Here is a 14,475-nt window from a genome sequence, read left to right as displayed (position 1 = left end):
AAGATAAAGAAAGACTGAAATATAGAAAGAGAGGGAAAAAGAAAAAAAGAGACAAACACAGCAGGAGAGAGAAAAAAGAGTGAGAGTAAGAAAGAAAAACAGGGAGAAGAGAGAGGAGAAAGACGAGAAAAAGACAGAGAGAGAAATAAGAGAGCAAAAGAAAGAGAGAGAGAACAAGAGAAAAAAGACAAGGAGAAAGAAAGAAAAAAAGATGGAAAGAAAGAGATCTAACTCCGGTTGATTTGCAAATGTTGCCTGGCTTTGGCAACATCAAGTACCGTATTTTCCGCACTATAAGGCGCACCGGGTTATAGGGCGCACCCCCAAAAAATAGTTTTTGGTCCTATATTTTCCATACATAAGGCGCACCGGATTATAAGGCGCTACAATGGTAACGTCGACAAAACAGTCAGATAGTTCAGTCAAACTTATTACCCCCTTAACATTCCCAAAGCTTGCAAAGAAGCAAATACGTGTCTCACACATGTACGGAAACAGTGTCTGTACGATGTCACCAATCACTCAAATGCATCGTTCCAAATATCATTCGGAAGGTTAAAGTCTTGGGATTCAAGAAATGCCAAACATTTCTTAGTTTCCATTTTATTTTTTGCTGGCAACTGTGTGGACAGCAAAGTAAGAATTTTATTGTGCAGGGAAACGGGGTTCTTTACTGTGCATATGACAATAAACAAAAAAATTGAATTGAGTTTAAAAATAGACTCATCACAGAAACATCAAGATCGTTCTAAAACAAGATACCAGGAAAATATAAAGCCGCATAGCTCACCTAAGTTCTCTTGCAGCCATCACGTTCAATAATGATACGTAACCATGGTCTTCTTACAACCGTGAATGTAGTAAATCCAGGAGAGTAAAATATTTACAAATACAGAATAGTAAAAAATGTTTTCTCTATGCTGTAGTGCAACCCAACGTGTGATTCATTCATCTTTTTCGGCCAATTGCAGGCTTTGTTTCGCCCCTTTAGCCTATGCGAGCCTGTAAATAATAAAAAGGATCCGCCCCCTTTACCTCCGAAAACCTTTAGCCAATAGTGACTGATTCAAATGATAATTGACACATTGGTTAGGAAATGAAACGCCGGCATATGTATCCCAGCATACTCCGCGGACGACTTCGCCTTCGGGGAAAATCTAGTCGGCGGCTGCTTGCCTTAGTTGCAAGACTTTGTGACTTAATATTGATCCATATATAAGGCGCACTGTATAATAAGGCGCATGGTCAACTTTTGAAAAAAATAAAGGCTTTTAGGTGCGCCTTATAGGGCGGAAAATACGGTACACATATTTCAAGCTGCAGCTTATTTTTCTCTTGCACTTCTCTCACTGTTGCCTCTCAGCCAGATTAAAACACTAGCAGGGCCTGATCTGGCTCCCAAGCCATACGTTTGACACCCTTAAAACAACGTAGGGATTTCAGAAATCTCGGGACCAGGATACCATCTGCGTCTTTTGGATTCAATTCGATTGCGGTAAAGACTAAAAGTCCATTAACACTTGTGGCGGACGCGTATTCTATACTTCCACAGGAGACCCACGAATCGAATTTTAAATGCAGAGGTACCTCTCGATATGAAAAGATAAGAATTTCAGTAAACGTGTTTTATTTGCCATAAAAATTCTTGCTCGCTATCGGAAGGCGAATCCAGTTCACGAGCAGTCCCAAAGGCTACCACTAGACACCGCTCCAGACCGCTCGTTGCCAGCATCAGCTTGTCCAGTTTGTGCATACAAACTACAACAGGCAATAAAAAAATAATTGTGCTGTAAAAATGTTTAGAGTATGCGATTATTTAAAGTTACAGTAACTTTATTTTTAAGTGTACAGCAAGTGGTTACGAATCCTCCAAAGTCTCTCAATTTCATGCCCGTTAACCTTCACCAATTGCTCCCTTTATTAATGATTGCAAATCCTTTTTATTAACAGTTTGGATGGCGTTTAGACTGAACTTCTCCGAACCAGAACAGATACAGGACCCAATCGCGTGACGTTTTCACACAAGCTTTTTATTTCATGGGAAATAGGGAGTCATGCACGTTAGGAAGCCGGTCTGGCGTGGAAGGACAGGATGCCAGAGACCGATGAGATCGATAACGAATCAGGGTACCAAACCTAGAGAAACTAACCCACAGGACAAGAACCCGAAATTAAACAGTACAAAATTAAACGGGAACAAAATACCGGACTGCAGGTATTACAGGAAAACAGGACAGAATCCACGTCTTGTGGGGCAGAAGTTGGTTGACGGGCTGACACCCAAGCAAGAGAGCGCTGAGCTTTATATACACAGAAAGTCAATCTCTAAACCAGCCGCAGCTGGCACAACATGGCCGGGGCCAATTGGGCACCATGGCAACCCTGACACTCACGGGCGTGGCCAAGTGGACGCCACGGCAACCGTGACACACACAGGCGTGGCCAAGTGGGCGCCATGGCAACCATGACAGAACTATTAACATGCCTTCTCTTACTTTCACCATTTTCATTATACACTGACGAGAAGAAATAAAAATTTAAAAATTACTGCGGGGACGAGCATGATGTCATTCTCCAGCACTACACACAGCCCCCATTCCTCGAACCTAATGTGATCTGAACCAAACAGCTCTACTAAAAGTAAGCTTAAAGCAGATGGGCACAATGGAAAATAAAGCATAAAGGCTGTTTGACTTCAGTTGGACATCGTTAAAACTCACTTCATAGAGAAATGATTTACCTTTCAAGAAACGATGCACCCCAACCTTTAAAAAGTTTCCTCTCGTGTGTCATTTTAAGAGTTGGACGGACACCCAGCAACAACAGCTCAAGTTACAGGAACCCTTCAAAACAGACTTCACAGGACATAAACAAATCCCATCCAGTTTTGCTCCATGTCAGGGATGAAAGCGCTTCTGGGTCTTCTTTCACGCTTTCGATCACGATGGCCACTAATGGCTGAGCAAACATCACAGGAGCGAATGTTAATATTGGTACATGACAGAGGTCGGGGTTTCTTCCAAACAACATGCATCTTCTTGTCATTGCTATTAACAAAAAGCACTTAGGGGGACACCATTACACTAAGAATCAGAGTTAAGACCTTAAGGGTATCTTAGTGTGTGAGTGTGTGTGTGAATGGGTAAGTGTGAAGCACATTGTAAAGCGCTTTGGGAGGTCTTCATTGACTTGAAAAGCGTTATTTAAATGCAGACCATTTAAAGACCATTTTTCTTATTCTTAAATAGGCACATTATGTGTAGTGTTCCTCCACACAATCATCCAGCTATTTTGCAAAATATTCCAGGCCCCGGGAGACTCCAGAAATTTCATCTCAAAGTTGTTTCTGTCAGGACCAGGACAGGAAACAGGAAGCAGAACCCACTCGCGTAACGTTATTGGGGAGAAGAGGAATGAGCGCACACTCGATCCAGTGATCGTTGGTCGCGGAAGTAGATTGATTGGAACGAGGAAGTGGTCAAAATCAAACAGATCGGGGCGAGAACAAAACAGGAGCAAAACACAGGCAAAAAACGGGGATTCACAGGGCTTGGCAAAACAAGAGCAAAAACACAGGCAAAAACAGGGCTTGACGTATCACAACAGTTTAGCGCGAATTTCACAGACGCTCCGACACCTTGCGACTCACAAGACAGCGTTTAAGTAGTCAGGGAGCAATCTGTCAACGCCCTTCAGTTGGTGTCCATGGGCGGGGCCAATTGGGCGCCGTGGCAACCGGGACACAACCTGGCGCCACACGCGGGGACCAATTGGGCGCCATAGCAACCATTACAGTTTCCTGTAGATGTGTAATGTCATTGAAGGAAAATGTCACTGTCAACGGGGCAAATCCCATTAACACAACAAGGGAGGAAGCTCCGAAACAGACGGCGCTTGTAGTGAACATCGATTGTATACTCCTCATTCTGTTTGGAGGAATGGGAACTCTCAGTTTAGCTTGGGGTCTTGTGCTTGTGTTGTCGGAGTTGTGCGCATCAACCTCTAAAAGCTGCGTGATGTAGGTTTACCTGCTGCAGTTACGGCGTGCATTCCTTCTTTGCCTTCGCCTCCTTTCGGGTAGGCGTTTGCGGCTTTATTGCCATGTGTTTAGCAGTTGGTATAATATTGCCTGGCTAATTCCCCTTTACCGTCGAAGGCTTTCTGTTTTGTTTGCTCTGCGTTAGCCTGCTGTATCCATTGGTTTATCCCTGGTCGGGTTCGCTTTTGTCACTGTATATGCTTTTCACTGTTGGTTCCTGCTTACCCTGGCTGCTCACTGCATGTTTTTTCCCAGCCAGCCATCGTGTTTTTTTTGGGAGATAGATCCTGGTTAGTTCTAGTTAGCTCCCTTGTAACATTACTGCAACCATCAGCGACTTTAACGGAGAGGCATTCCGCTAAAAACTACCAAGACTTGGCTTAAAACACTTGCAACCTATTGGACTAATTAACATGTTCACCAATTCGGCTACTGGCTTGCAAAAAGCTGGTGTCGAAGTTTAGGAAGTCAAAGACAAGACGGGCTGTCTTCAAAATGCACTAACTTGTAAAATAATATACAGATGAAATATAAAGAGATTGTTTGCAAAAAAGTATGTGCTACATCCTCACATTTTGTATGTTTTAAAATTTGGGAACCCCTTTAAGGCCAAAGCCCAGTCCGAGCCAGGTTAGGCTTCTCTCTCGCTAACATCACAGAGCACTGAGGCGTTTCAAGGCCATGAGTATTGTTATCCACGACAGACTGTGGTCCACAAAAAACAGAGGTCCCCACAACACGTACTGTAATAAACTCTTGCAATGTCAATTCAAAGAACTCCTTCCTGTCTCTGTCTATTATCTACCTGTCATTGTCCTTCATCGTCTTTTTGCCTCTCTCTCTCTCTCTCTCTCTCTCTCTCTCTCTCTCCATTTCTGTCAGTTTTTCTTTGTGGCTCAATTTTCAACCCATCAAAATGATGGGTGGCCTAAAAACTTTCCTGTCCATTATAAAAAAACGATGGAAAATTGTCCGTTATTGTAACTTCTGCAGCATGGGCGTAACCAGCCTGGTTTTAGAGGTGCTCAATCACCCCCAATTTCAACCCATGAGTCAGTTCCCTTTGAGATGCTTTTCCCCCCCTCTTGTGGTTGATCAATGTAACTTTCTTTAAATTTGTTGAGTAAATTGATGGTTCAAATTGTTTTGTACTTTATTTTTCTTATGAATGAACAATGCATGAACTTTGCAAGAACTTTTAAGCGACAGATGTTTCCAAAGGATGTGATCACATGATTTCGGTCACCATGGCGATCACGTTCCCGGGGACATGCACAAAACATCCTCCCTCTCTGCTTCGGTGATAACGAAGGAACTTACAGAGCTTTTTAGAAATAAAAAAACATAAACTGTCCGTACTTATCCGTTTCTTCCCTACTCTCACCACACTGCTCACATCTACTCGCCATATGGGCTGCCACTCTCAATCGTCAGATACAGGAAGCAACACTAGGAAGTATAGGCTTACTTGATGTGTGGATAAAAATCTGATTAAAGCCACACCTGTCATCTAATTGTGATTTCTCATCTCATCTCATTAGCTGCACCGCTTATCCTCCGTAGGGTCGCGGGGGTGCTGGAGCCCATCCCAGCAATCATCGGGCAGTGGGCAGGGGACAACCTGAACTGGTTGCCAGCCAATCGCAGGGCACACGGGGACAGACAACTCACTCGCTCATACACACCTAGGGACAATTTGGACCAGCCAATTCACCTGAAATGCATGTTTTTGGAATGTGGGAGGAAACCGGAGTGCCCGGAGGAAACCCACGCAAGCACGGGGAGAACATACAAACTCCGCACAGGAAGTCTGGAGCTGGATTTGAACCCACGCAGGAGGTTCCCATGACTTGAACTGTGCCGCACATGCGCTAACCACTGCGCCGCCGTGCTGCCCTAATTGTGATTTATCATACTGAAATCATTCCCAGAAGCTTAATTCTTACTGACGAGCTGCACCAAACCCTTTATAATGGTATTTTAATCAATAAGACAAAACAAAAAAACGATTTTTACATTTTGGCACTCATGGACAATGCTTCTGAATTTTTTTTTTACACGTGATGGCTACATTTTTTTTTTTTTAGGTTCGATCTTACCTCGGATAAGAACCTGGACCTGTCAAAAACAGCCCATCCCCCCTCCACCTAGAGGTCACCTGAAGGTCATATAGGGCAAAAGTAGGCTACGCTTTGCGTGTGTGTCTATTTTTGGGTCATCCACCACGTCAACATGACTGAGAGAATCAAAACAGCCCCCCCATTACCAACCCCCATCCCCATGCCTTCAAATGCGGCATGACTCATAGAATGTGTGCATGTGTGCACGCGCATACCGAAAAACACTATCTGAGCCTCCATTCAAAGCAAAACGCGTCGTTTCTTATGTTCTCCTCCTAGTACTGCACTCAAAAGGGACACAACCGAGATAAACCCTATTTGACATTGAAGACCATTGTGCGTTCTGACCCCCAGCCCCCCCAACCTCCCTCTGCTCCTTCCTTTATGCACCCCTCTACAAAATCCACTCAAGCGGATCCCTGAAGGAAGAAAAACAAGTTCAGGAATTTGATTTTGAAAATAACAAATACAGAGTTTATGCAGGAGGAGAATGTCGATGGTGACCTATTTGCAGCTGTCATCGTTGGGGGGGGGGTGCAAACCACGTGCGCGCGTGAAAAAAACCCCCACAAAAACACGAAGATGAGAAATGTATAAAAGGGGATTCGTGGGGGAGGAAAATATGCAAGGAATTATTCTAAACTATGCTATGTTGTGATAGAAATCGTCTATTCAAGTGCAGCATCACATTCGGGACATTTTACCTGATTGCGCAGATGGAGTTTGACAAAACGCTTTGCAAAGAAGTCCAATTAGCGCCTTGAAGATCCAAATGTTTTTGTGATGCCGATTTTCAGGTTCCGATTCTGGTGTCCGTTCGGGTCAGCTCGCGTTTGCTTCTTCTAGTGATGTGTCGTTCGCGGACGTGACGGTTTTATGAGCCGGCTCGTGGAAGTGAACGACGGGAGATGACTCGTCAACAACCCCTTTTAGACATTTTCTTCCCTTCTTGTGATTGGTCAATACCTATTTTTTGAGAATATAAAAGGTTCAAATAGTTTTGTATTTTTTTGGTAGATCTGTAACTAATAGTGATGGGAGCAGGCTCCCCACCAATAGAGAGCCAGTTCCCTTCGAGTCGCTTTTTTCCCTCTTATGATTGGTCAATATCTCATCTCATCTCATTAGCCGTACCGCTTATCCTTATTAGGGTCGCGGGGGGGTTGGAGCCCATCCCAGCCATCTCCGGGCAGTGGGCAGGGGTCACCCTGAACTGGTTGCCAGCCAATCGCAGGGCACACAGGGACAGACAACTCACTCGCTCAGTCACACCTAGGGACAATTTTGGACCGGCCAATTCACCTGAAATGCATTCCTTTGGAATGTGGGAGGAAACCGGAGTGCCCGGAGGAAACCCACGCAAGCACGGGGAGAAAATACAAACTCCGCACAGTAAGGCCGGGAGCTGGATTTGAACCCACGCAGAAATGTTTTTTCCCCTCTTGTGATTGGTCAATGGTCCTTTCATAAAACGTGTTGAGTAAATAATTGGTTCAAATTGTTTCCTACTTTATCTTTTTTTGGGGGGGATCTTTAAATGTTAGTGATGGGAGCCGGCTCCCCACCAATAGAGAGCCAGTTAAATTCGAAACTCTTTTTCCCCTCTAGTGATTGGTCAATGTGCCTTTCTTAAAACTTGTTGAGTAAAAAAGGGTCAAATTGTTTCCTATTTTATCTTTTTTTGAAATCTATAAATGTTAGTGATGGGATCCGGCTCTCCACCAATAGAGAGACAGTCCCCCTTGAGACTCTTTTTCCCCTTTTGTGATTGGTCAATGTGCCTTTCTTAAAATTTGTTGAGAAAATAAAAGGAACACATTGTTTGATTTTTATTTTTTTTTTTTTTTTTTTGTAGTTCTGTAAAAAAAAGTGATAATAAAGAGCCGGTTATTCCTCTCATGTGATTGGTCAATATGCATTTTTTTTGTATTGAGAATATAAGGGGTTCAAATTGTTTTCCATTTTTTTTTCTTTTTTTTTTTAGATCTGTAAATATTATTGGTGTGTCGTTCAAAACTTCTCTTGGAAATGAACAACGGAAGCCAGTTCCCTTCGAGAGGCTTTCTTATTTTTTTTCCTCTCTTTTTTTCTTCCTTTTTTGTCTTTTTCTTTTTGACCTAACCATTGATGTATTTTTTTCTCCTTTTCTCTCTTTTTTCCTTTTATTTTTTTCTTCTTTTGTTTTTTTTGTCCTGGTTTGACGTCTTACTTTTTTCGTTTTCTATTTTTCGTTTTTTTTTTTCTTTCTATTTTCTTTTTTGGTTTATTTTTCCCAGCCTTTTCTTTTACTCCCTTGCTTTCCTTCTCTTTTTTTCTTTTTGTTCTCGCCTTCAAAGTCATTTCGTGCGTAGTGTTACATAAAAATGGCTAATATGTGGATTAAAGACACAAAAAACGTCTGAAGACTCGGCTCTTTTTAGTGAGCTACGCCGAAAGAGCCGCTTCGCTAAAAAGAGACGGAATTTCCTTCAATATCAGCGGAATCCTGCACTAGGGGGGCGGGTTCGCCTGGGCCTGTCAATCAAATGGATGGATGAAAAGAACTCTGTTGGGGTTTTAAGTTTTATATCTCATTACGCACCGCAAAGTGCTAGGTTTATATTTATTTCACAGAGTTATGCAAATTACGTTTCTATTCATGCAAGTCAAAAGAGAGTACATGCGTCCTAAAGACCCTTCCCCCCTTTTTTTCAACCCCATAGTGGTACAGTCTTGTTTAACACACTGTATGATATTATAACACATTAACAGAATCATTATTTGAATCTTCAATTATTTCAAATTCATTTCGTTGAATATGTCTAAAGTTGCATTAAGAATATAAAATACATAATAAATAAATATGCGGCTCGTTGACAGAATGGCTTTCCGTCTATTTAAGCTCAGTGCTCTCACTCTTCCTTTGTCAGTCCGTCAACAAACCTCTGCCCCGCAAGAGCAGGGTTTTGACCCGGTCCTGTTTCCTGTTGGTATTTCCTGTTCGGTATTGTTCCCGTTTATTTTGTCCTTTTTAATTTCGGTTTCCAGTTTCGTTCCTGTCTAGTTTGTACTGTTTAATTTCGATATCCTTTTTTTATATCATTCCTGTCTGCCCCTTTGTTTAATATTGGTTTCCAGTTTCATTCCCGTCTAGTTTTTCCTGTTTAATTTCTACACCCTGTTTTGATATCAATCCTGTCTGTCCCGTTGTTTAATATCAGTTTCCAGTTTCGTTCCCGTCTAGTTTGTTCTGTTGATTTTCGATATCCTGTTTTGATATCAATCCTGTTCCATCCTGTCCGGTATCGACCCCATCTGTCCGATATCTGCTCGGGGCAATTGGTATCGATCTCGTCTGCCTCTGGCTTCCTTTCATTTCACGCCAGACCGCTGCCTAACGTGCATGACTCCCCATTTCCTGTAAAATAAAAGGCTTGTGTGAGACACGTCACGGATTTGGGTCCTGATCCTGTTCCGGTTTATGACTCTCTCTCTCTCTCTTGGCCAGTGGTTGCGAATATATATATATATATATATATATATATATATATATATATATATATATATATATATATATATATATATATATATATATATGTGTGTGTGTGTGTGTGTGTGTGTGTATATATATATATATATATATATATATATATATATATATATATATATATATATATATATATATATATATATATATATATATATATATATATATATATATATACAAAATTATCCACCTAATCAAACTAGACACTGCTCTCTAGTGTCCAAAAAAGGGAATTTGATTTGAAGTTATTGAAAAAAAAAACAACCTTCAGATAGAATTTTTTTTGTACATACTCAGATATTTACTGTTTTTTTATTTAATTGGTGTGTATATAGTTACTGGTGTTTTGTTACTCTTTCTTGGACCACTGTAATATCACAACTGAGTCCTTTTTTTGTTATTCTACCAAAATTTCCGTGACGTGTCCTTTTACACCAACTTGAAAGTGTTTTCTTTTTTGTTTTGGCACTCATCTGGTATTTTAGATATTTACGTTTTTCTAGTGCTTTTCGTCTGTTACATTGTACGCTGCTTTAATTAATCAAGCTACACGTATTATGAGTCTACTTGGGCCTTCCTGTTCCTTTTCCCTACATTTGGGTCCGCCCTAAAATCCTAAGGTATGATTTTGTAACTGTAGGCCTGCATATACAGTGGCTTGCGAAACTATTTGGCCCCCTTAAACTTTGTTACCATTTTGCCACATCTCAGACTTCAAACCTTGTGAAAAATCGACAGAAAGTGGGGCACGATCATGAAGTGGAACACAGCCCCTTTACTTTCAGTGCAGCAAACTCTGTCCAGAAGTTCAGTGATTATCTCTGAATGATTCAATGTTGATCTAAATGACTAACAATGATAAATTGAATCCACCTGTGTGTAATCAAGTCTCTGTATAAATGGACCTGCACTGCGATAGTCTCAGAGGTCTGTAAAGAGCAGAGAGCATCACGAAGAACGAGGAACACACCAGGCAGGACCGAGATACTGTTGTGGAAAAGTTTAAAGCTGGATTTGGGTACAAAAAGGTTTCCCAAGCTTTAAACATCCCAAAGAGCACTGTGCAAGCAATAATATTAAAATGGAAGACGTGTCTGACCACTACAAATCTACCAAGATCGGCCCGTCCCCCTAAACTTTCAGCTCATACAAAGAGAAAATTGATCAGAGATGCAGCCAAGAGGCCTATGATCACTCTGGATGAACTGCAGATGTCTACAGCTGAGGTGGGAGAATCTGTCCATAGGACAACAGTCCGTCTTATACTGCACAAATCTGGCCTTTATGAAAGAGTGGCGAAAAGAAAGCCATTTCTTAAAGATATACATAAAATGTGTCGTTTAGAGTTTGCCAAAAGCCAGCTGGGAGACACACCAAACATGTGGAGGAAGGTGCTCTGGTCAGATGAGACCAAAAGCGAACCTTTTGGCAACAATGCAAGACGTTATGTTTGGCGTAAAGGCAGCACAGCTCATCACCCTCAACACAACATCCCCACAGTCAAACATGGTGGTGGCAGCATCTTGGTTTGGGTCTGCCTTTATTCAGCAGGGAGAGGGAAGATGGTTAAAATTGATGGTAAGATGAATGGAGCCAAATACAGGACCATTCTGGAAGAAAACCTGATGGAGTTCGCAGAAGACCTGAGACTGTGGGAGGGAGATTTGTCTTCCAACAAGACGATGATCCAAAACATAAAGCAAAAGCTACAATAGAATGGTTGACCAAAGAAACCATATCAAAGTGTTAGAATGGCCAAGTCAAAGTCCAGACCTCAATCCAATTGAGAATCTGTGGAAAGAACTGAAAACTGCTGGTAACAAACGCTTTCCATCCAACCTCACTGAGCTCGAGCTGTTTTGCAAGGAGGAATGGGCAAAAATATCAGTTTCTCGATGTGCAAAAGTGATAGAGACATACCCCGAGCGACTTGCAGCTGTAATCGCAGCAATAGGTGGCGCTACAAAGTATTAACTCAATGGGCCTGAATAATTTTGCACACCCACTTTTTCGTTTTTTATTTGTTAAAAAAGTTTAAAATATCCAATAAAGTGTGTTCCACTTCATGATTGTGTCCCACTTATTGTTGATGCTTCACAAGACATTTCAGTTTTATATGTTTATGTTTGGCAAAAGGTCACAAAGTTCAAGGAGGCCAAATAATTTCGCAAGCCACTGTAGATATAAAGTAAAGTCATAAGGAAATGTTATTTTCTTGAAGGGCTTCACATCTGAACGAGAAATTCTGTTTTTGAGCTTATGTGTAAAATAATGAAACATTTGTGAGCATGTGTTCTTGTGTGAGCCACTAAATGCATACGTCAGCACTCAGAACAACTGGTGGAGATAGGCTGCCAGCTGTCCTGCTTGGACAGATTAATACGCCTTAGGGTGATGTAATGCACCCAACACAACTTCTATGTACCTTGAAACAGGGGTGGACCAATAGAGCCTGCTAGGGCTTCTCTGCTGGCCTACAAATATTTGAAACATGTGATCTTAACTATACTTTGTCCATGAAGACTCATTTCATGATTCGAAACTGTCTGTCAGCTTCCTTTCATTTTCTTTTGGTTGCTTTCATATAGAACCAATCAAAATTCAGCCATGAGTTGTTGCTAGGCTCGGAAATCTACCCAGAGGCCTTCACAAAAAGTCCAGAAGGCCGTGTACCATAACATTAGTCTATGAGGAAGCTGCTGGTTTAGCCAATCAGATCCCAAGTTGGCGCCTGAGCGCCTGCTAGCAGGCCTTGTAAAACGTCACCGGTTTCACGAACTATGATTGGATAGGGGGCGGTAACCTGGTTGTGTCAACAGCCATTAAATTTGAAGAGACCGAGCGGCACATTGTTGTGTTGATTTAATAGCAAGGGATCAGAAAACTCTGAAAAGAGCGAGCCTATATGTAAGGAGGAAAAAGTTTTGTCTGCCACCTTCAGCCTAGAGGCAAGATCTTAAGCTAGTTTTAGGTTCGACCCAACACGAAATGTGGCCTAGTCAGGCCTAAAAGGTCAACGTTCAGGTTGGGCTGAGTTTTGTTATCTACTCGTCATTGTTTTTCTCTGTCTCTGTTTATCTAGTCTTATTTAACTTGGATTTAGTTACAAAAGACGGGCTTTACATTTTGCACGTCCGCAGAGCACAGAGCCTTTCACAACCACTAGCCAAACTCACTCCCAGAGGTCAAAAGCAAAACCGTGTACATTTTCAAGAGAATCACTTCAGCCGTTTCGGAGCATATAAGCCACATACGAACGCACGAATGCAAAACGGGATTTATATTATAGTCTAGGTAGCCTAGATTATACTCCTTTCTGGAATTGTTCTTTTAACCACAAGCTATGCCAAAATGTTAGCAAATGTTTAAACTAAGTTTTCTGTTAAACCTGTTTTTTATAAAAAACATAAAAATATTAACCTTTTCTGTGTATAATCCTGAAAAAGAAGGTTGTGTCATATGAGTGCTTTCAAAGTTTGCAGGTTTAAGACCCTCCTGTTTTTTTGTTTTTTTTTAACTTTCAATTTGTCCCTTTTGGTTTCAACTTTCCCCCTTGTAATTCAGATTTGGTGCTATATATTTTATGGTCACTATTAATATTTAAGCCTATCATTCTCGCCAAATTTTATACTAAAAAAATCACAGGTTGAAAAATCTCTTTATTCGCCCTAAAATGTTCCCGGAATGCTCTCCGTGTCCCCTTCCCTTATGTTGACAGTCTACTGTATGGCACCGCTATTAAAAGCTATCATTCACAATGGAACCCACAAAAAACATACAGAAAATTGGACAAAGAGAAAAGACGAGGAAGACACATTTTCTGGCCACCAAAACAAAGAAAGAGATAATAGAAACACACACCGTCGTGCGGGAGGAGTTCGGAGACGACAAGGAGGAAGACACAGCCATCATACCATCAGCCCAAGTTAAAGATATCTTGGCAAAATTCCATGACGTCTTAGAATTTGTAGAAATTAATCACCCAGAAAAAGTATTGACGGATCAGGCTATTGCTCTTTATGATGACTTCTACCGCACGCATTTCCCTCGGATCGCCAAAACCGGCAATAGCAGACATCGTTGGATCAGTTTTTTCAAGAAATTACAGGCAAAAAACACTGCTGAGGACCAGTAAACAAAGAGGCCAGTTAAAAGGTAAATACATATTTTCATTATTTCCCTTTTTTACAGTGTGTGCTTCTTGTTTTATGTTTATTGTGCAGTAATTTAATTTGAACATGTATTTGTTTCATGTTCTGATTCTCCTTTATAATTTCTTATAAAAATATATACTTTTGCGAGGCTTGGAACGGATTAGCGCATTTACATTCAAAAGGCGTCTCTACTTACAAATGTTTGGTTACGAAGCTACTTCCAGAACAAATTAAATTCGTAAGAAGAGGTAGTACTATAATTTTGCAAATGATGATGTAGGAGAAAATGTAGGTTAGATAATCTTTTAAGTCTTCTTACGTGATTTAATAAAGTACACCGCTCTTTATTTCGTCATCCCAAAGAAACTCAGAGAACTCCAGACATAACAACGCTTTCATAGCTTATGTTTGAGTACAACCCAAAAGGCGGCCCTAGTCCTCAGTAAAAACAAGGAAGATGCTGTCGTACCCTTATTAGGACATGTTGTTCGCCTCAGTTTGCTCAGAGAGTCCTTGAAGAGGGGCCTTGCAGGTCTCATGCCCTTTTAGGGAAACTCAACTGTCTTGCCAAGGATCTTCTCGAATGATGTCAACATTCCCTCACTACTGTAAGCAATGTAAGCAAGTCTTTCTACA

At 41.3% G+C, this 14,475-nt stretch overlaps 1 protein-coding gene across 2 annotated transcripts in view; it reads right to left on the bottom strand.

The window, feature by feature from the left end:
- ndrg2 (NDRG family member 2) overlaps positions 1-7,009 on the bottom strand; it is a 32,567-nt gene extending 25,558 nt beyond the window's left edge. For both annotated transcript variants that reach the window (XM_088346835.1, XM_088346836.1), the window contains exon 1: positions 6,864-7,009. The gene's annotated coding sequence lies outside the window, so the exon portion shown is untranslated. The remainder of the gene's footprint in view (positions 1-6,863) is intronic.
- Between the last annotated feature and the right edge of the window lie 7,466 nt (positions 7,010-14,475).

This window comes from Urocampus carinirostris, chromosome 11 (assembly GCF_059441175.1).
Source record: "Urocampus carinirostris isolate Australia breed hairy pipefish chromosome 11, RoL_Ucar_1.0, whole genome shotgun sequence".
In the NCBI taxonomy this organism is placed as follows: domain Eukaryota; kingdom Metazoa; phylum Chordata; class Actinopteri; order Syngnathiformes; family Syngnathidae; genus Urocampus; species Urocampus carinirostris.
This window is presented reverse-complemented; position numbering and strand designations above follow the sequence as displayed.